The sequence below is a fragment of the Cydia pomonella genome, chromosome 3, assembly GCF_033807575.1.
Source record: "Cydia pomonella isolate Wapato2018A chromosome 3, ilCydPomo1, whole genome shotgun sequence".
Classification (NCBI taxonomy): Eukaryota; Metazoa; Arthropoda; class Insecta; order Lepidoptera; family Tortricidae; genus Cydia; species Cydia pomonella.
This window is the reverse complement of record NC_084705.1, coordinates 7,298,495-7,319,442: the sequence shown is the minus strand read 5'-3', so window position 1 is coordinate 7,319,442 and position 20,948 is coordinate 7,298,495. Positions and strand designations below refer to the sequence as shown.

The 20,948-nt window shown below is 36.3% G+C and overlaps 1 protein-coding gene across 1 annotated transcript in view; it reads left to right on the top strand.

Moving 5' to 3' along the window:
- Window positions 1-8,113: 8,113 nt before the first annotated feature.
- The window catches only part of LOC133515954 (homeotic protein proboscipedia), a 79,649-nt gene continuing 66,814 nt past the window's right edge, over window positions 8,114-20,948 (top strand). The window contains exon 1 of the mRNA XM_061848605.1: window positions 8,114-9,753. The gene's annotated coding sequence lies outside the window, so the exon portion shown is untranslated. The remainder of the gene's footprint in view (window positions 9,754-20,948) is intronic.

The window sequence follows — 20,948 nt, the reverse complement described above, 5'->3', positions numbered from 1 at the left end:
GGCGTACTTTATTATCGAAGCAAGTTCAGACTTTTAAAGTTCCTCCGGCCCCTTGGTATATTTGAGAGAAGCCATGAAGCGAGCGGGAGCTACGCTTACGTTCAACATCTAATGTGTAATGAATTACATTTATGCACTATTTTACCTAGGTACCTAAAGTCAAAATGTATATCTCAAATGAACAAGTTTAAGGTGAAATTCGGAGAGCAACTGCAGCTGCATTACTGTTGCGGCATTACTGCTGCGGTCTTGATGGGAGCGTTGTCACTGACAATTTTCTTGATCAAATGAGTGACGGATTTAACGTTCATACGAACGTCACTCATTTTATATCAATTAAATTGACAGTGGCAGCGCCCGTGTCCACGCCGCAGCCGTAAGCCGCAACAGTATTATAGCTGTAGGTTATAGGTACTCTCGGGTTTAGTTTCCACAACTCGACGTCATAAGATTGCGCCTATTTTGAGTGATGGGTTGCCAGCACTACTCATGCCAACCAGACTCTACTAGGAAGCCTAGCAGACCCTTGATGTTACCGACGACTTCTGGGAGAGACCCCGGCAAACCGAGGTGTTGTGCCTGGTACTCTGCCAACCCTGACACAACCTTTCTGACTAATTAGGCTAATAGGTACTTACTATCCAGGTATAAAATCGTAATTAAACATAACTGACATAAGACTACGAGGACTATATAGTACCACCTTTTAATCCGAACGAATGCTCGTGATGACATTTAAAGTAGCAAAGAACATTTATGGTACAACATTCAGTAAAAAAATTAAATACTTGGCCAAACAAAATATTCACGTGTGAATTAAAATTATATAATCGTCCATCTGAAACCCGATTCAGATTTTAACAACAAGGGTTTGATCCTATTTTGATACGATCTTGAAGGCTGATCGGCAAGGTCGTATCAACCCATAACAAATTCTTAAATTGGAATCGACCCCCCTACTTTGTTTTCCTGGCCTCGGGGCGAAGCGCTCCTTTCGAAATAATAGTGCCGTAGACTGCACCTGCAGTATCTCTCGCTTTTACGGCCCGCTCTCACGTTAGCAGATATTCAAGCATTAACAATGGACCATTTCATTAAACAATCTAATTTAATTTAATATATTATGAATTACTAGAACATTTTTAATAATAGATATATAATAGGCATAAGCAAGAAAATTTTCTAATTTTCTCATACACATAACCACATCATAAGATCTGAGCATAAACTTCTATCTAAAATTTTGCTTTTCCTGATCCCTCGGTAACAATTAAAATTTTACCGTCAGGGGAACGATATAGAACTCAAAATAAATAAAAATAAGATATGTTTCTGTATTTTTTTTCTATGAAGACAACTTCAACCTATTAAGATTTGATTAGTCTGCCCTTTCAAATATACATAACCCGACCCATCTGGCCTAGTGGGTAGTGACCCTGCCTATGAAGCCGATGGTCCCGAGTTCAAATCCTGGTAAGGGCATTTGTTCCTGAGTCATGGGTGTTTTCTATGTATTTAAGTATTTATAAATATTTATATATTATATATATCGTTGTCTAAGTACCCTCAACACAAGCCCTATTGAGCTTAATCAAGCTTACGCGAGCTTAGTCAATTTGTGTAATAATGTCCTATAATATTTATAATATTATAATTTATAAATATGGCCAAAATCCGTAACGTAAAAAACGTAACGTGTCGGTAGAAAAAAAAGAAGGTAGCTTATACTTAGCTGGTGTGGTTCCTGATAATATCCTCAAGCAACATTATAATAGCTTAATATCTTTTAGTAATTTTTGCAACCCAGCTACCATCATCGGAAATAAGTGGTCGAGCTACAGGTTTAATTTATTCACAACAGGTTGCCGCTTTTTACCATTAAATCGCAATTTTAAATCAAGTAAAAATATTAAATTATTATTTTTTTCCAACGGTTTGGTTAACCAAATCCTTAATTATAAACAAACTAATAAGAAATATCTAAGGTGTTCAAACCTCCAATTCTCATTTAATGAGAAAAGTGTAAAAAATCTAAAAATATCAAAACTGGATCTTTTTTAAATTTAGAGAAATGTCTATTTGTATAAAATCATGATAGGTACCAGTGTTATCCGAAAAGTTAATGCAATTGACCAATAACCATCACAAATTGAACCGTAAACTGTAACCGTCCGTTACGGTTTACGGTTCAATTTGTAATGGTTAATGGTCAAGTGCAATTAACGTTCGGCCAACAAATGTGATCGGTACCCTTTATTACATTACAAACTTCTGCATCCACATCATCTGTGCAACAGCACAGAATAAATAAAAGTACTACCGTACAGAAATGACACTTCCTACGAAACCGAAGTTTGACAGCGATTCAGGAACGAATGTTTCAGGGCCTTTCGGCCATTTAGGGTTGTCAAAATTCAAGTTATTATCTTATCTGTGGTCGTGCACGTATAGGGACGTCAAGTTGTGCCAACCCTAATATACCCTGACCAGTAATTTATGATCACGCGCCATATTGCGGAATTTCATTGGAACTAAATTTTTCATACTAAACTTAACTGTCACACTATACATGAGATTAACAGCGCTCTCTTGACAATGATTATATATTTCTGGTCGGGCTTTAATTGCTCGGAGCAATGCTGAGCCGAATGGAGCCGGGAAGAGCCGAAAGGAGGAGTGTCGCCCCACTGGCAACACGGTAATATTAGGCAACTTAGGACCTTGTTAATAACCGTTGCAAAGTGTTGCTTCAAGGTTTCTCCATAAAAGTAAACTGCGTTGTTGTTGCACCTTAAGAGGCAGCGTTTATTATATTTCGTTACATAGGTACTTAGAGAGTGTATAGCGACGAGTCTGGAACTTGTAATTTAAATATTGTTATGCTATCACGCTCCACAGGCTCGTATTATTGCAAACTGTAATACAAAGTACAAAAAAGGGTTATTTTCTCAAATTGTGAAGCGCTCGCCGGTCGAACGCTGGGCCGAAATAATGATTGATGATGGCAAATAAGCGGTTGCCGCGGATATAAAAAGCGGAGGCCTTGCAGGCTGGTGCACTGACCCTGCGATGCACCCGTGCAAGTAATAACTAGGTGCATATACCCTACACCTGTATCTACTGCGTACCTACGCTTCTTAGATATACTTTACGTGGAAACCAGGTACAGTAAGCATCAAAAGTAGCGGATCAAACAACGCTTCAAAAGTATCATTCTGGAACAGCTTAACAAAAAGTGATAGTTCTATATGGAGAACAATTTAGACTCTAAAATATATACTTTGCCGTAATATCAAACTTATGGTGCGTTGTTTCATCCGCTACTTTTGACGCTAACTGTACAGCCAGCATCAAAAATAGCAGATCCCGCTATAGAAGTATCGACCATTCGCTATTAGCTTAACAAGAGAGATAATAATATAGAAGAGACATAAGAGATATGTTTCCATATGTAAAACAATTAGACTATGACAGATACTTTTGAATGTAAATTGTAGAGTTAAATCCCTACTTGGAAAAATATTCCAGGGTCACAGATACCTTTAACGCGTTGTTTTACTACTATTGATGCAGACCGTACGTTTGTCGGTTTTTGCCTCAAGCTCCTTGCCAATGGAGTATGGAATGCTAAAAGCATTTCAGCTTACTGTTTCGACATCGTAATGGATTTGAACTTCACTAGATGATTTAAATTAAATATTTCATTAGATACATGGTTACACTTAATAATATAGTCCACTAGATAATAAAGTGGACTGTATCAGTGTGTGTGGACTGTATCAGTCCACTTTATTATCACCAACAATTGTGGAACCTATGCAAATTTATTGTAGGTACATTTGAGCGGAAAAGTGAATTTCTGAAAATCACTACACCTTATAAAGCAAAGTCCGCCGCCACGTCTCTGTCTGTATAGGTAGGTTCGCGATAAACTTAAAAACGACTGACCGGATTTTCATGCGATATTCACCTAACAATAGAGTGATTCTTGAGGAAGGTTTAAGTGTATGATTTGTTAAGTTTTATTAATGTACCAAATTCATCCAAATTTTTAAAGTTAGTGTACTATGAAAAGCAATTCACAAAAATTTTAACAATGCGAAGCCTATATTCGACGTAACTAGTTCGCTAGTCTATACTAATTATAAAAAGTAAAAATTAATGAACGTATAGGTAGTGCATATTATGTGTCTTACATAAAAGAGAAGTTAGCACTTAGCGGTCGTAGGTGATAGCTAAAGAATATATATTGCTGTACAAACTGCACCAACAAGATTGATTGAATCCTCACCACTGCATTGGCCAGCGACGTGCAAAATAATCTTTAATTATTTCTGACTTAATTAATCAAGGTACGCAATTAATTTCTTGGGCTGTGTCAGTCAGGTAGCGGTGCCGACAGGTGGGCGCAAATCGACAGGAAACGCAGGGTAATTACAGGAACAGGAACGGGAAACGGGACTAAGGTCACCTGCCTACATCTTAGAATGAAGGATCAACCAGCCAGCCAGATCAGCAATAAGGGCAACTTAGGGATGCGGAGTCAGAGAATGAAATTTTCTAGAAAATGTATATTTTAATTCTGCCGGCCCTATATATTTTCGAGATAATAATGTACGTCAGGAGAAATTTGTAAAATATTCCAACAAGCACTTAAAACCAAAGATTATCAGAAATTCGGGGAAGCTTAAAATTTCCTTCTTTAGACTAGTAAAAAAACAAAAAAGTTTTTTGGGAAATTGTCCAAGTTCTATAACAAAATTCCTTTTGAAATTTGTAACATTTTTTGGAAAGGAATCAAGGAAGGATTTTTCATTTTGTGTTTTTCTTACATGAAAAATTTTAAACCGTTATATAATGAGCACTCTTCACCAGGGCATATTAAAGAGTTACGGATATTATCACAGATCGGGGTATATGGAAAATTTACACCTCGCCTGGTGGTAGGCGATGGACGCCTGCAACTCCGCCTGTTACATACGCGTTGCCTGCTCTTTATATAACTGTACGAGTATAGATGAGTTGCTGTTGCAGTTTTTCTTTAAAAAAAGCTCTTTGCTCAGTGAAATCTAGTTCTCAAGCTAGTTCCTGACACCGATCAGACAAGATTACGAGCCGTCACCGTAATATATGACAGTTTAACAGTTGACAGTCTGCGGACGTGAGCATCTGACGCTAATGAGGCGCAACCCTTTGGACACATGTCGCTCCAAATTATACCTCACACTTGCGGTCACCGGAGGAACCGCCGGCGCCGTCAAATGCGAAGGGTGCATCTCTCAAAATGTGGGAAATGAGTATTTCACAAAACTACTCTTCTTTCGTAATACTGTTAGAATTTTTGTGAATTCCTTTTCATGGTACACTAACTTCGAAACTTGGTTATTTCATAACAGCCACTAAAGTTTAGATAGGTTACATTGAATCATCAAAAATCGACTGAAAACTGCAGCGAATGAGGAAGGTAGCGTGATCTAAATAAATGACATCCATCATGTGAGAGTACGACCGTCGTATAGCCCTGTAGTCATAATTTTCATATAAGTACATACATTCATTTCCTTATTCGATCCATCTATGGTAGATTTGGTGAATGCTATTAGGTAGGTAAGTTTTACAAATGTATTAATGATTACATTAAGACAAGACTTTTTTATACATGTAGTTATTCGCGCAAATTAAAAGTATAAACACGACGTAAATTACATTTTTTTCATTATTTAATGTCTAAACAACAGTAATTGCAATTCACACCAGCTAAGCGTCTACAATAGTAATTACAATTACTTACGGCATATTACCCTTTAATTAAGCTGCTGCGAGCATTAATCACAGCACGGGCCACGATTACATCGGTTTCATTACTATAAATGTTTGAAACTTATTAAAAGCAAAGCTTAGGTTCCGTAGAGAATGAGAAATGGCCCTATAATGAGGAAGAGCAATGTTTCCACACAAATCAGGCACGGGACATTTAAATCGGCGATACTGATATTGACTATTTTGTTGTTAATCCTGACTTGGGCTTTAATACTTAAGCAATGGAGCGGTATAGCGGGAAAGTAGCCTGAGGATAATTCAGGACCCTTCTGCGCCAGACTTGAATTTACTCCACTGCTATATTTCTATTGAATTTGCACTCCAAAGAAATCAGTTGAGCGACTGCACCTAATCTGTGTGTGGTGAGAGAATTGAGCTATATAATAGGAAGTTTTGTCGCTGGATTGCTAAACCTGACCTAGCCAAGAAGAATCCAGCAAGAAACTCAGCTAGCCCCGAACAGCTAGGCTTGCTCAACTGATACTGGGAGTGCGTGGTTTGAGGTAAAATCCTGGGGACCAATTCTTTTTAAGAAAGTGACAGAAGTTGTGAGCGTGATTACTTAAAGATAGCCATATAATTTTTGCACTAAGTAGCGATTTCATGGCCACACAGTCAACATTTTAAAACACACCATGAAATAACATGTCGAATTGAATTTGTAAAACAGCACGCAAAAAATCTAGTCGTACTTTTTAGCGTGACGATTTGTGTTTACATAAAAACTCACTTAGGTACTCTATGTAGGTAGCAAGTAATGGTCAGAACGGGACCAGAATACGCGGCTGATGACCGGATCTCCGCGCAGAATACTTAAATAAGTTTTTAGCCTTATTTAATTATTCCATTTAAGTCTGCTCATGAATATTCATCGGGGGATTATTAACATTTTATTTTATACAAGTGACCACAGTATCTAGGTATTCTTTTTCTGCAGCTGTTGCTTGAAAATAAATTTTGTTAGTATTCTATCTATAACGGAGGTGTCTAGGTACCTAAATGTTAAATTAATGCCGCGTTTTGGACAAAGATTAAAAAGTAACAACAATGCAAATTTTTAAAGCTAAAATAGGGTAGTTTAGTATTGCTAAGAACTCTAGGAACTCTTACGAATTCAATTAAAAAAACTCGTCTATAGTTCTACGAGACTGTAAGAGATAAGAGAGAGACTCACGAGTCGATGTCGTGAGCCGGGTATTTTCGAGTCTCTTTAAACCTTATCGTCAATTTCGTGGGTTCTAACGAAAATAAGACAGTTTTAAGTACCTATTCTTTAGAAATAATTTTATATTCCACGGAATTTTCTAACAAGTTAAAAAATATGATTCCTTTATGATTTCCTTTCTGATTGTTTATGTACTTGGGCTACTAGATATATCTTTACCAACACTGGGAACGTTAAAAAGATGACATTTTTAACCAACTATGATAAAGCCACGAGAGGTATATTGACAATCCTTATTGGAGCTATAATTTTATTTTATTATTATTTGTATCTCCTTGGATTTCACGGGCCTATAAGTACCAGTCTTTTGATCGGCTTGCGTGGGGATATAGATCCAACATGTAGAGGCCCTTTGGAGAGCTTTAATGTCATGTAGAATGTCATTTTATTATTATATTTTTGATAGAAATTGTTATATTTTTGACATCAATGCAAATTTATTATGTAATCGTCTTTCATGAAACAAATCATCTAATCTAATCATAGACTAACCGAGAATCTAATAGGCGGATGTTCTATAAGTAATTAATGGGTACCGTAAACTCAGGTACCTATATTTCTATCTATCCTATATCTACTACAACTATGGTCCAATTTTTGACAGGACTATTTAAATTTTACTCGTTACATTTACTTATGCTTTTTCTATATCACACTCAGCATTATTCCAAAAATATGTGTCTTACATGATTTACACGAACTTGAATTTGGACGATAGTTGTAAGTTGTGAACTAAGGACGACTAAAGTTACCTGAGTTCACGGTACGTAGTCGGATATAGGTAAACTGTTCACTTGTCTGATTAAATTACCTAAAGCAATGGCTCAGAACCTTACTACATTGTCTGATTATACTTTGTTAAGAAGTATATATATATTTAAAGCAGGTAACCCAGTTCATAATTTTTTTAAGTTTTCTTGTAAATCTCCTCCAAAGGACCAATCTTTTTAGGACAAGTGAAATAACTGCTTAAATATAAAATATGAGCATACTTAATTGTTAAAACTGAAGAATTTGAAATACGAGAAAATTTAAAAAGAGCATTTTAGTCTTGCAATTCTTGCAAAGTTAACTCTACACATATAAGGAAGAACTTATGGAAGGACATAATTACTCAAAATTTCATTATTATTTATTTTGATGGTACTTTATCATGCGTAGATATTACAAAATTTTAATAACGATACGGTATGGTACGGTTTAAAAAGCCATAATGCCACAATACAGATAAAGAAGTCGTCAATCAATTGTTGGCAAATCAAGGTCAACAAACCTCTGAGCTAAATACGACGCTGTATCCACCAGCAACCGCCTCAGCCGTACAATGGCCGAGAAAAAGTCCTAAATCGTAGGGTGTAATTAAGGCGGCCACCCACCGCAGCGACCTCGAGGCTGAGGCCTTGACCGACAGCCCTAATGAGTTCACAGACGGAGAGGCCTAACCAGTGACACTGGAACTGCACCTTAACGACCCGCGATCGACTTCAAGAGAGCGATCTGAAAAAGCTGAAAACTCGTCTCCAGAAAAAGAATTTGTATACAATTGAATATTTGACGACGTCTGGGGTTCTGAAAAGTTTCTACCTAAAGCGGACGCCATATTGTTGCATTGCATTTCTCATGCAATGCCCCGAAAATCAAACAACAAAAGGAAAATACCGACAAGCCGGTTACTAAAGTTTTTTACTTCATTTCAGCGACTGGCACGGAGCGCTGCGGCCAGACGCGGTACGTCGTATGTTGCTACAACGCTAAACTTAAAACCCGCGTACGTAAAAGGCTTAAGTTTCACAAAACAGGTTTTCTTTAAAGACATTCTGTTTTTCAATGCAAAAGCTCGAACACGAGAGCTCCGCCTACACTTGATTTAAAATTAGAACTCTTGCGTGACAAACGCCGGTAACTTCAAATTATTATGCTCAAAAGTTAAACTTTATTCACGAGCGATAGAGCACATTATTCCGCGGTAGTTTATCTGCCGTAAGGTGGGTTGCTCCGTAAATGCTATTGGCCGAATCATGCAACGTGAAACAAACAAGAAACACGAGAGCGAAAGAGACGGCGCGACAATAAGCTCAGTGCTACATGTTTTAACTCACGACCGTGTCACTAAAAATACGAATTTTATTCCTTTAAGACGTTAGAAGACAAAAATTCAAATTAAGTGTTTTTAGAAATAAAATAACACTAACACTAAATCAATTCGATCTTTTAAAACTAGAATTCTAAAACGTCAACGACAGAGATAAAGCATTGATATCTAGCTGAGTGAGAAGAGTAGAGACGATATAGTAAGCGAACGTTCCGCTTGGTTTCCCAAACGTAACGTCCAAGGGGTGTGCTTGCGTTACTGATCTTAACGCACCATGATAGAGATGAATATGAGTTTTTTGGTTTAGTGCGTTGCACCGTTTTGGTTGCTCGCGGGAGGATCGGTGGGCATGGCGGGCCGAAAGCGGTGACGATTCGTTTAGTAGACAGTTGACAGTCGGCACGCCACACTGACATTCTGATACTACTGATAACAATTTTCTATAGATGAATATTTTTTGCTGATATTCCCGTATGGTGGCGTTTGGATACACGACATTGAACTCAGTGGATTTGTTACGAGGAAGTGTTTATAGTGAAGTGTTGTGATAGTTACAATGACTGTAAAGAAGTTGTGTTGACTGTACGTCAGTGTAAAACTGAAATTAAATTGAAAAGTAAGTTGGTTTCAATAGTTCCTGTGTATGATGATGATTGAGTTGTGTTGTAATTTTTTTTTTGCTTGGTTTCTTTTCTATATAGGAAACTGATTCTTGAAATTTGTGATGCTCTAGTATGGGTAGAGTGGATTTAAAAATAAAGCCAAATTGCTAAAACTACCCACAAAATTTAAAGGTACACTTGTTGTTTTTCGAGTGTATTCAAGTTTTTTTTTTAAATATTTAATTAAGCTGACAGGTGTTTTGAATAGGTACCTTAGTTAAATGTAGACTTGATATATTATGCTGTGTATCTTTAGGTATTTGAAGCCACGTCCTGTCACATGATCTTATTTAGGTATGTGGTCACTAAACAAACCATATTATAATATGTCGCTGGTATTTTTCGGGTATGTTTGAGATAAACAAATATCGTTATTATGATATTTTGATTAGGTTTATGGTGACTGTTTAATTGATTTTGAACAGTTACACAACAAAATATTAAGTCGATATATCACTTTTATTGTGCGTATTGCTATCCAAGCAACAATAAATAATTAGGAATAAATAAATAAATTAATGTGAAACCATTGCAATTTTGAACAAAATGACCTCCTTTTTGGTTATTCTAAATTGTTAGAACAATTTTTTTACAGATGTATCCTAGATATAGGCAATATAACCTAACAGAGATCCTATGAATAATTTTACAATTTAGAAGACAAATCGAATTATATTGTAGGTATTAGGTATTTTTTTGTATCTATATGTTTAAAGTAATCACCTATTTATACCTACTACATAAAATCCATCCAGCCTCGCCACTGAAGGGCTCGGTCACTTTTCTTTAGAATATGACATCTATTTCAGTTAATAATGTTTTGTTCAGCTCTACTACAGCTGATATACCTACTTACGTAACGCTCTGGAGTTTTTAATAACACACATACACACCCATTTTGTGCAGTAGCCATTAAAAACATTTTACTTCATTTTGAAATTGAAAGGCCGCTAACTATGTAGTGTCTAGACACTCTGTTTTTTTTAATCGTGAATAACCTAAGTATTGTTTTGTTTTTAAAACATAATTAAACTCAATAATACAGTAACTTTGTAATATTCGCCTTCCTATAGTTCTAAACCAGATATTTACAAACATAAGTAGATGATCTCCCTTACCTTTTAATTTTCAGCAGACATAGAAGTTTTTGTGGCAAAATAAAGTGATTGGCAAAATCAAATATCGACATGTCTATTATCGATGTTACCTAACCGTTATAGATATTTTTAACATTGTATAAATAGATCCGCGAAATACACAACACATTGGTAGTTTTCTTATTTTTTGACACTGTATTCTACAGTTTACGTTTTTATTTTTAAATACTTAATATATGTAATAAAGAAATTATGGTCGGATTTGTTACTGATTTGCATTCTTGAAATTTCCCATTTTAATTATTAATCTATGACTGACTTATCGATGTTATTATTTGTCGATGTTTCATTTTCTCAAGCACTGGTTTTTGACGCAAAAACTTCTGTCTGATTATCAGTAATATGCCGCAATAAAAAAAAGTCGACGTATTTTTGGCCAGCATGTACAAGTAGCTACACATATATGCTTCAGCCCTAACATACAAGTAGGTAGATAACTCAACATACAAGTAGGTAGACAAACGCTCAGTCTAGTCCAAATTCAAATATCTAGAGACTGCGGGCCCGCCTCCGTCGCTGGGCGTACGCGGACACGCCCACCGACGGCCGTGTCGTGTGAACGTATATACCGACGATATTGCTAAGCCATGTGTATACAATTTTAGATAATTCCACAAAGAGGAAAATTTGAATACGTACTGTATATAGGTACCGCCCGATCTTTGTAAACCCAGTTTTAGATGATTCGGGTGAAGTGCGTCCTTTAAAGCCCCATTAACTTACGGAGAAGAGTCTTAAAGGCGTTATTTATAATCGTCTGTCAAATCTAACAAACCGTTAGTCCATCCCTATCCGTAATTTTGACATTTCTATCAGAGATATAGAATGAGACAAAATTTAACAAAGATTTCTATTAAGAGGTTGCTAAAATTTGTGAATATGCAAAGACTAATTCTGGGGTATCCTGTTTAGAATTAAACATAAAGAAATTGGATTACAATCTGGAAAATTTTAAAGACCATTTTTTGGTCGGATTTTCCATCGGGTCTACTAACATACACGAAAAGCCTAGTGTGAATGTCCTCAGGCCAATTCGTAAAGAATCTGTTCAAAATTATGTACAATTTTAAGACGAAATCCGAACCACAGTTATGTCCCTTCGTTTGATTTTTATAGATTATTAAATTATTATAAAAGTTGGGTTAGGAGCATTACAGCATTTCAAAATTTATACGTATTTTGTTTTATTCTCCCAAAAATAGTACAAATACAGATAATTATAAATAATTTACTGTACGAAGGTGAATACCTATAAGAAATGATAATTAAGTAACAAAAAGTGGTTACGTAATAAAAGAAATATATTCAACTTAATTTACGAAACTATTGCGTGTGAGATTTAAAAATCCCATCACTACTATACATAAACCCCATTATTCATAAACGTGTACTAAAGTTACGATGCCGCTAATAATCGTTTGTCCCTTTCCGACGTATTGGCATGATGGAAAGGGACAAACGATTATTAGCGGCATCGTAACTTTAGTACACGTTTATGAATAAGGGGGAAAAAATTTAACTCAATTACCAAAACACTACATCAAGAGCATTGGTACATACCCCATACATTACATCCCCAAAACCACGTAAGTATACTTACATAGAGCGGAGGCTAGCTCACAAAACACCAACTACGCTCATACATTATGTAACGTGTGGCCTACAGCACGCGCGGAATTCAACCCGCACATGGCGGCACGTTACATAAGGAACTTCCAGTCTCGTGTTTATGCATGAAGCTGCTTTGTATGTTTATGAATTACATGATAAGAATAAGGCGGTTACCTACTTGTTAAAGCTGAAGTTCAAACATGTCTGTTTCATGTTTTAAGACGCTACGAATAGAAAGAAGGATTTACTTGGAGACAATATTCTTACACAGATTGACCTCCAAGCTATAGTAGGTACTTTGGGTATTAAGCAACCATATACCTACTTACATAGGACAACCCTCACCTTATGAACAAATATCTGAGATAAATACAAATAAATTTCCTTACCATTTTCGAGCCAGGGGCCTCCAGATTACTTAGGCAGAGTCACCGCCGACTAGACTAGGAAGGCCGCTGAATCATGATAATGTAATGAATGTCTATATACCTACCTAATTCCGCATACATAAATAAATAAATATAGGACATTCTTACACAAATTGACTAAGCCCCACAGTAAGCTCAAGAAGGCTTTTGTTGTGGGTACTCAGACAACGATAAATATAATACACACACATACAAACAAAAAACAAAAAAGTAAGTCACACAAAAAAAATTGCCAAAATTGAGTAATTCAACAAATTAACTAAAGTAAATCAAAAAATCCTAAAAACGATTTTGTTGTTACAAATCGACCTGTTGGCCGGCGTAACACAAAGTTCGCAAGTCCTAATTTTTGTATAAAAAGTAATAAACTATTTTGTCATTGTTATGCAAACATTTCTCTGTGTACACTGTAGACACTCTAGTCAGCCTATGAATTTTCGCGTGTATAATACAAACCCGGATTTGGTCTCATACGCGCTGCACCCCTTTGGTGATCCATCACGATTCAATCTGAAGCGCGACACCGCGTCTTACGCGTAATTACTGCTGTTCAGATACAGGCTGATGCTCATTCTCAATCATGTTGTCCTGTACAAAGAATAAATGAGGTATTACACTGAAAAAAATAGATAGCCGAACTGGTTTTGTAACTTTACTAAATAACTAAACTACGGTTATAAGAAAATAAACTTTGCATAAATTTACAAACTTATTTTGTAGTGTATACCCAGTACCTGAACACTGATAGCCAAACACGGTTTTGTAACATATAACACATAGTTCGCAAGTCCCAATTTTTGTGTAAACAGTAACCAAAATTTTGTTACAGTTATGCAAACCATTTCTTTCAGTGTAGGGACTAAATAAAATAAAATTGCTGCCTCGCTCAGCTAAACTGTGGAATGAACTGTCGCCTGCGGTATTTCCGGACCGATACAACCTTCAAACCTTCAAGAAAAGAGCGTACTCCCATCTTAAATTCCGGCAACGCACTTACAACCGCTCTGGTGTTGCAGGTGTCCATGGGCGGTGGTAATCGCTTACCATGAGGTGATCCGTCTGCTCGTTTGCCTCCTCTACCATAAAAATAAATAAGTGTCTTCACGTGTAATGAAAATATTGCCTGTTGAAGTACAGTGGAACCCCGATAACACGAATCTCCAGTTTCTCAACTAAAACGTGTTTACTAGGTGTATAGTTAATAAACTATTGATTGTGTGATTATGGATCGCATGTATCTGAAATTAAAGATTTTTTATTATTATTGTTGTATCTCCTTGGATTTCACGGTCCTATAAATCCCGGTCTTTTGATAGGCTTGCGTGGGGATATAGATCCAACACGTAGAGCGCCCTTGGAGAGCTTTAATGTCATCTAGAACGCCTGCTGGAACCCGTTCACAGGCACAACAATAGACACCCATGAACCGGTCGCAGCAGACATTGGGACTGTTGTAGAAAAAGTGACCAGTATAACGGTCTATGGATTGAAGTTTGGGTGAACAATGAGACTGGGTTATTGCAAAGATGTCCGGACACCTACCATAACAATGTTTTCACTAGTTATCGAGGCAGGCGGTGACTCGCTGCCGACTAGATGGGCCCCTGAAACTGCCGTCGTGAAGAGGAACCGGAGCAACACCGCTCAGGGGTGTCGAGAGGTGTACGCCGCCTTCTACCCAGTGGCTGATAACAGCCACTGTGCTAACTCGCGTCTTATGCAATTTTTCACTTCCACACCTGGAGCATTTAGCTCTAACGACTCCTCTCTGGACGGCCAATAACGGCAAGTCAGAGCTGAGAGTCCTGTGGTCCTGCGGGTCTCCTTGGGGTCTACTCCGAGCGACAAAGACACGCCGGAGACGGAGACCCTGACCGACTAGGGAGTACTCGGGTCCGTGGGGTCGTTACTCCCCAACAGCTCGCCACAAGCTGCCGTGCCCTTATTATTATTATTATTATAGTATTATCTCCGTAAGACTATAAAACTATGTATACTTAAAAAAGTTTAATATGTTTTTTTTCCACTTTAAGAAATTTCGATACGTGTAAAATATTTTTAAGTGACAAGGTATAAAACCAATTAAAATGCTGATTACACCGAACGTGTGAAGCGTATATACATATTATGAGCGTATGATATTACACAATTTTATAAAGTGTCAGTCTTATTTATTTATTTAAGCTTTATTGCAAAAAATACACATATACAACAATGCACAAATGGCGAACTTTATCCCAAATGGCATTCTCTGCCTACTCTCAACCAGTCAACCATAGGGCATAACAGAGATCCTACATGCAAATGGTGTAGTTTATTGATTGAATTAAATTAAAAAAGCAAAATATACTCATAAACAATCACATACAAGATATATACTACAAATTGTTATAATACTGGTCGATTATTGTATAGATCTTTGAGATGAGATTTTAAAATAATAACGCATATTTTTCAAGTACTATTATATTGATATTCGTCTACTAACGCGCTGTACCTAAATTCAACTATCCCTCCAAAGCATCTTCGCTTAAATGAATTAAATCCAACACTTTTGCAACAACTCCCGCGCGATCCATCACAAATCCCGATGTAGCCTATTCCTTCACAAACATAATATTATGACGAATGTCCCTGCTTTAACAACACATTTAAGATATAAGTACTTAGAGATATATATATATATTAGCTTAATAGTTCATTACTAACTGTTAATTCGAATATAAACTATTAAAACTACAACTTTTAAACTACTAAAACGAAATATTTCATTTCACCACTTTCGCATACCTACTTCCTCACTATTCACCTCAAATCTTGGTCTGTCACTTAGACATGTAAAACTAGGTTAAAGACTTGTTTTGTTACAGTTTTATGTCGTTGTTCATAAGTAAATAAATATAAATAAAAACCGGTCAATTGGGAGTTCGTTTTACTCGCGCACCGAGGGTTCCGTACAAACTTTGAATTATCTCGTGTAACTACGTATAAAGGCGAAACACTTTTGAACAGAAGTACCTATACTACTACTACTACTATAATTGTGTACAGCGCCATCTATCGGCAAATTGTCTAACTAATTTGCGCTATGTAATGCACGGATGTTGGGTTTTCTAGAATAATTCTCTATCTTGTGGACCGATTTCAAAAATTTATCTTTTATTTGAAAAAGGTGTATTTAATGTAATCTCATAGAAATTTCAGATGTAATTTTAAATTTTGCCTACATCTTATGACACGTAGACATTTTTGATTATGAAGAAATTCCATCAGCATGCCATCACCACTTCAATTTCTGAGCTATTTTGACTTCACTTTGCACTCAAAGTAACTTTTTGTTATTGCTTTTACAAGACATAGGTATGTCCTCGTTTTCAGTTTACCTAGGTACCTATTGGGTTTTGTTCAAAAACGCTGTGTCAACTAATACTGTTGATAACAGTTTAATGTCCTATCTACTGACAAAATTTTACTAGTAAAAGCAAAATTTAGGCCAGGTTTGCCAAGTTTTATGAAAAGTGTGATTATGTAGTTTGTCCCAAACAATTGTTTTAACTATCCTACTACTACTAAACTAAATCCTTGCACCACTTTCGCGATCCCCACGATCCATCACGGATCCCGACGATGCCAGACATTTATGGGCACATTATGACGAATACCTTCCGCAACACGCATTCACTTTGTCAGTAGTGCGTGATATTGGCCCGTAAGGTTTATTTATTATCTGGTATACATTTTACTATTTTCCGCATTAGTACCAAACTGATTTCAAATATTTTATTTTTTCGCTATTTTTATGCACATATATTTGGCATGATTAACGTTCGACAACGATATTTGTGCAATATTTTTGTACCTACAGTCTTGACTGTACACTCATACCTTGGTATGAGATCTCCAGCAGCTTTCATATAAACGATCATGATAACAAGAAATGAAATTGTACATCAATTAAATTCCTTGACTGTACATACCAGCTACCAATAACTTCATAAGTTGTTACAATGAAGTGAATACCAGAACAGTTCAATAATAAGCAACTACTACCCATCTTAAAAAACATCCTAACCACCAAATGATTTTAAACATCTTCAAATTACAAACTTACGTCCGTAAGGAAATCTAGTAGGTATCTATCTAAGAATGCGAAACAATAAAATCGTTTTATTTCTTCAAGGTTATTTCCCAGCTAGACTTATATTTCCATTCATTGACGATATTTAATTGGAACCATGGTCATTGCTGTTAGTTCTCGTTGGTTTTATTACGTTTTATACTTATCGTGTAACTATTTATTTCTTACTTTTGTCCACTATGTGAACAAAACATCCTTAAAACTTTTCAGTTTTCATAGAACTCACAGAGGTCAGTTTTGGTCCATATCATCACGTAATCAACCATCGCCAGCCGAATATAGTGGACGAGACTCGTAAACGCTCTTAAAGTATGACAATATAATAAGACACAGAGTAAAAGATACTTTGTAAAATGGTCTGAACAGTCTATAATGGCAGATTTTGTCGCCTGATTTATATCTGACGCAGTTGCAGAATTACCTCATCAGACAAGAGACGTTTTGTCCTCTATTAACCCATTCGCACGCGATGCACTGAGTCCGACCGAGACAAGCATCCTACATGTTTCTACTGATTAACATCAAGTATGTTGCTTTCATTGCTGTGCTAACAATAAATGGCAAAAAATACTCCAAAGCTTAATTGAAAGTTTTCAACGGAAAGCGTCTTTAGAGTTTTTAAAACTCAAAAGACATAGGAAAGACGGTATAGTTACAGGAATATTGAGCAAAAAATACTTACTCTTTATGCTACGTGGTGTAGCATGAAGATTTCGTCAGGAGATAAAGGAGAAAAAGACGTAACCATAAGATATACAACTCAAGTCTGCCAGACTGAATTGTTTTTGAAGCAACGAGTCTTACTAGTGAAATGTGATCAAAATAAGCTGCCATGAAAAATAAACACAAAAATACAACAAACAAACTAATGACACGAGCCGCTCAGTAAATAATGGCAAAAGGAAAAAAATGTTGGCAATGTCACAGCTTGTGAAAGCCGATGTAAACTTTGCAGAGACAACGCAGGATGTCACCGCATGGCACGATGGATATTACACAGTTTGAGATTTACAGACGGTTTATTGACCTTCTAAAAGCAGGTACCGGTGTCTATTAAATGTATGTTGACCTACGTTCAAAAGTGAATCACCCTTGAGTCTCTAGACTGTATTAATGGGTCACACATGGCAATTAGGTCTACTCTTCTTCGTTGAACTCACCCAAAGTTAAAGGCTACAAAGCATAATTTTCTGATTGAAAACTTATCCGCATGAAGAGGTTTTCTATTAACCTATACGAGTATGCTATAATATCTAACTATTGCCCGCTGCTCTCTATTGTCAGATCAGAAGTGAAGAAATTTGTTTTATAGTTATTTGTTTTACAAGGGGGCAAAGTGGTTGTTCAACCGCCCGTGATAATATTGATACCTACTCGAGTAAGCTATTACAAAAAACATAAGAAAACATCTCAAAAATTGCATCAAATGATTTTGTTGTTGCTAGTTCTGACGGAATGAAATAAAAATTTCTTTAATGTATAAATACTCATAATATTGTGCACAATAATGCTGAACTTTTTAAACTATAAATTTTATTTTCAAGTATGTACTTTGACCATAATTAATATATCTGTACCTGTACCTGTTACCACAGTAACTATTTTTTCTTATGTTATTCCTCCTACCAGATTCCTCCATAGACTTCTATTCCTCACCAAGCGCATAGCCTCGTGCAGTTTTAATTGCATAGGTGCAGTGATTTGATTGAGCACACCATCTATAGTCTGTATCTTTAGGTATTTAAAAAAAGGTAAACAAACAATTTGTATATTTTCGGGTAGTTTTAATATTTATTGGTTAACCAACCAAATACAAAACCGCCTGGATCTGTCACTGAACGACCTGACTTTAAACCTACATTATTTGATCACGTAATGTTTTCATCTACCCTCAACTGCCTTAAGGAGCCATTTGAGGGTAGATTTAGTTTACCTTTTTTTAAATACCTAAAGATACAGACTATAGACTATCCGGAGAGGGGCGTGAGAGATGTCCGAAGTATATGAGAGTTAGGTCCTGGCATATCGATGACAACCGGTGTTTTATACGTAGCTCTTCCAATATGGACTTATAAGTACGCATAGACAGCTATGGTAGCCAAGGTATCCGTAAAAGCCGGCGTTAACACCACATATCAAACGCGTTGATACTCTTAATAAAATCTGCTCGATCAATTAGTCCATACATACGTATATAGGTAGATAAACACACAAACACATAAATGAATGAAAAACATATGTTTAACACCATTGATATGTATATCTAAGGACGGGCAATATGAGAATGGGGCCAGTACAGCGGTGTCACGCACACGAATTCGCATCAATCGCGCGATTGGTCGCAACTAGTTTCGTTAGATTGCACGATTGGCTCGAATTCGTAAGTGACACCACTAAACTAGCGCCATTCTTAGTGCCAGTAAGACCTGTTCTTAGATATATATGTCAATGTTTAACACTGAATTCGTAAACTTTCCTCAATATGTATTTAGGATTTACTTCGAGTCTGTCAGGGTACTCAGGGTAACTATTCCTGTCACTAAATCCAGCCTCCGCCCTACTGACCCAATCCCTCAAACCCTCAAGCCCCAACTTCAGACCCCTCATTTTTCAGTCTTGTTAGTCATTTTCACTACTACCTACATCCAAAGTTAAAATACACCCACTTATGTATGTATGGGAATTTCCACGTATCTTCTGTGGTTTTCGTGATCAGGTCCACACCGTCAAATTGGTGGTTTTCGAGAGGAAATGCTTGAGTTGCTTAATAAAACACCAAATCACCACCCATGTACCTGTCAAAATTAAGGAGTTCCCTCAATTCATCATGGATCTCATCATCAGATGAAACCAAATTAATTTGTGCTAACCTTCTGCTAAAAACCTTCTGCTAACTCCTAAATCGTTTAAATAAATTGCTTAAACTGAACCATGGGGCTTAGAATAATCGGTGAACTTACATTAAAAAAATAGCCACAACCGAATACAGAACCTCCTCCTTATTGAAATTGAAGTCGGTTAAAAATAACAGCAAGTCCAGCAACCTTCTATGATAGAGTCGAATGGCAAAAACAACAAAGGGACCCCAAGTGAGGCACGGAGAATGACGAAGAAGCAGAAAGATTCAACTTAGTCGATTTATATTTAGAAACTAGTTAAGGTCCGGTGGGTTCAGAAAGCGTAGTTTTTGAAAAAAATCGTACCGCTTTTTTAGATCACAATACGGTAGCAACAGAATAATTAGAAATCTTGAAGTTTTTCATCACGAGGATGAGTGACTTCATCGATTCGAATCCTGTTTTTTTTACTTTCGCTCGATAGAAAAAAAACACGGACATACATATAAAGCGCACTTTGAAATTTTTTAACAATTTATGCACAAATGCTAAACATATGGAAGTTGCTTCTAAAAATGTGAAATTTTATTTTTAAGGGAACTCATTCATTATTTTTTTGTCAAAACTTTCAAGAAATTAAATCAAAAACATATATGTGGTCTCGAGCACGCACATCCATCTCGCTCATGCTTACCGGGGCCTTAAAAGGGGTATATAAATATTTTAAGTATTTTAACTAACTGCATGTACGAGTATTAGATCCAGTTTCACAATCCACACTTGCTTGACATACTGATCAACGGCATCCGGGCGTGAAGTATAAATAATAAATAAATAAATAATAAATAAATAAATAAATATTATAGAACATTATTACACAAATTGACTAAGTCCCACAGTAAGCTCAATAAGGCTTGTGTTGAGGGTACCTAGACAACGATATATATAATATATAAATATTTATAAATACTTAAATAC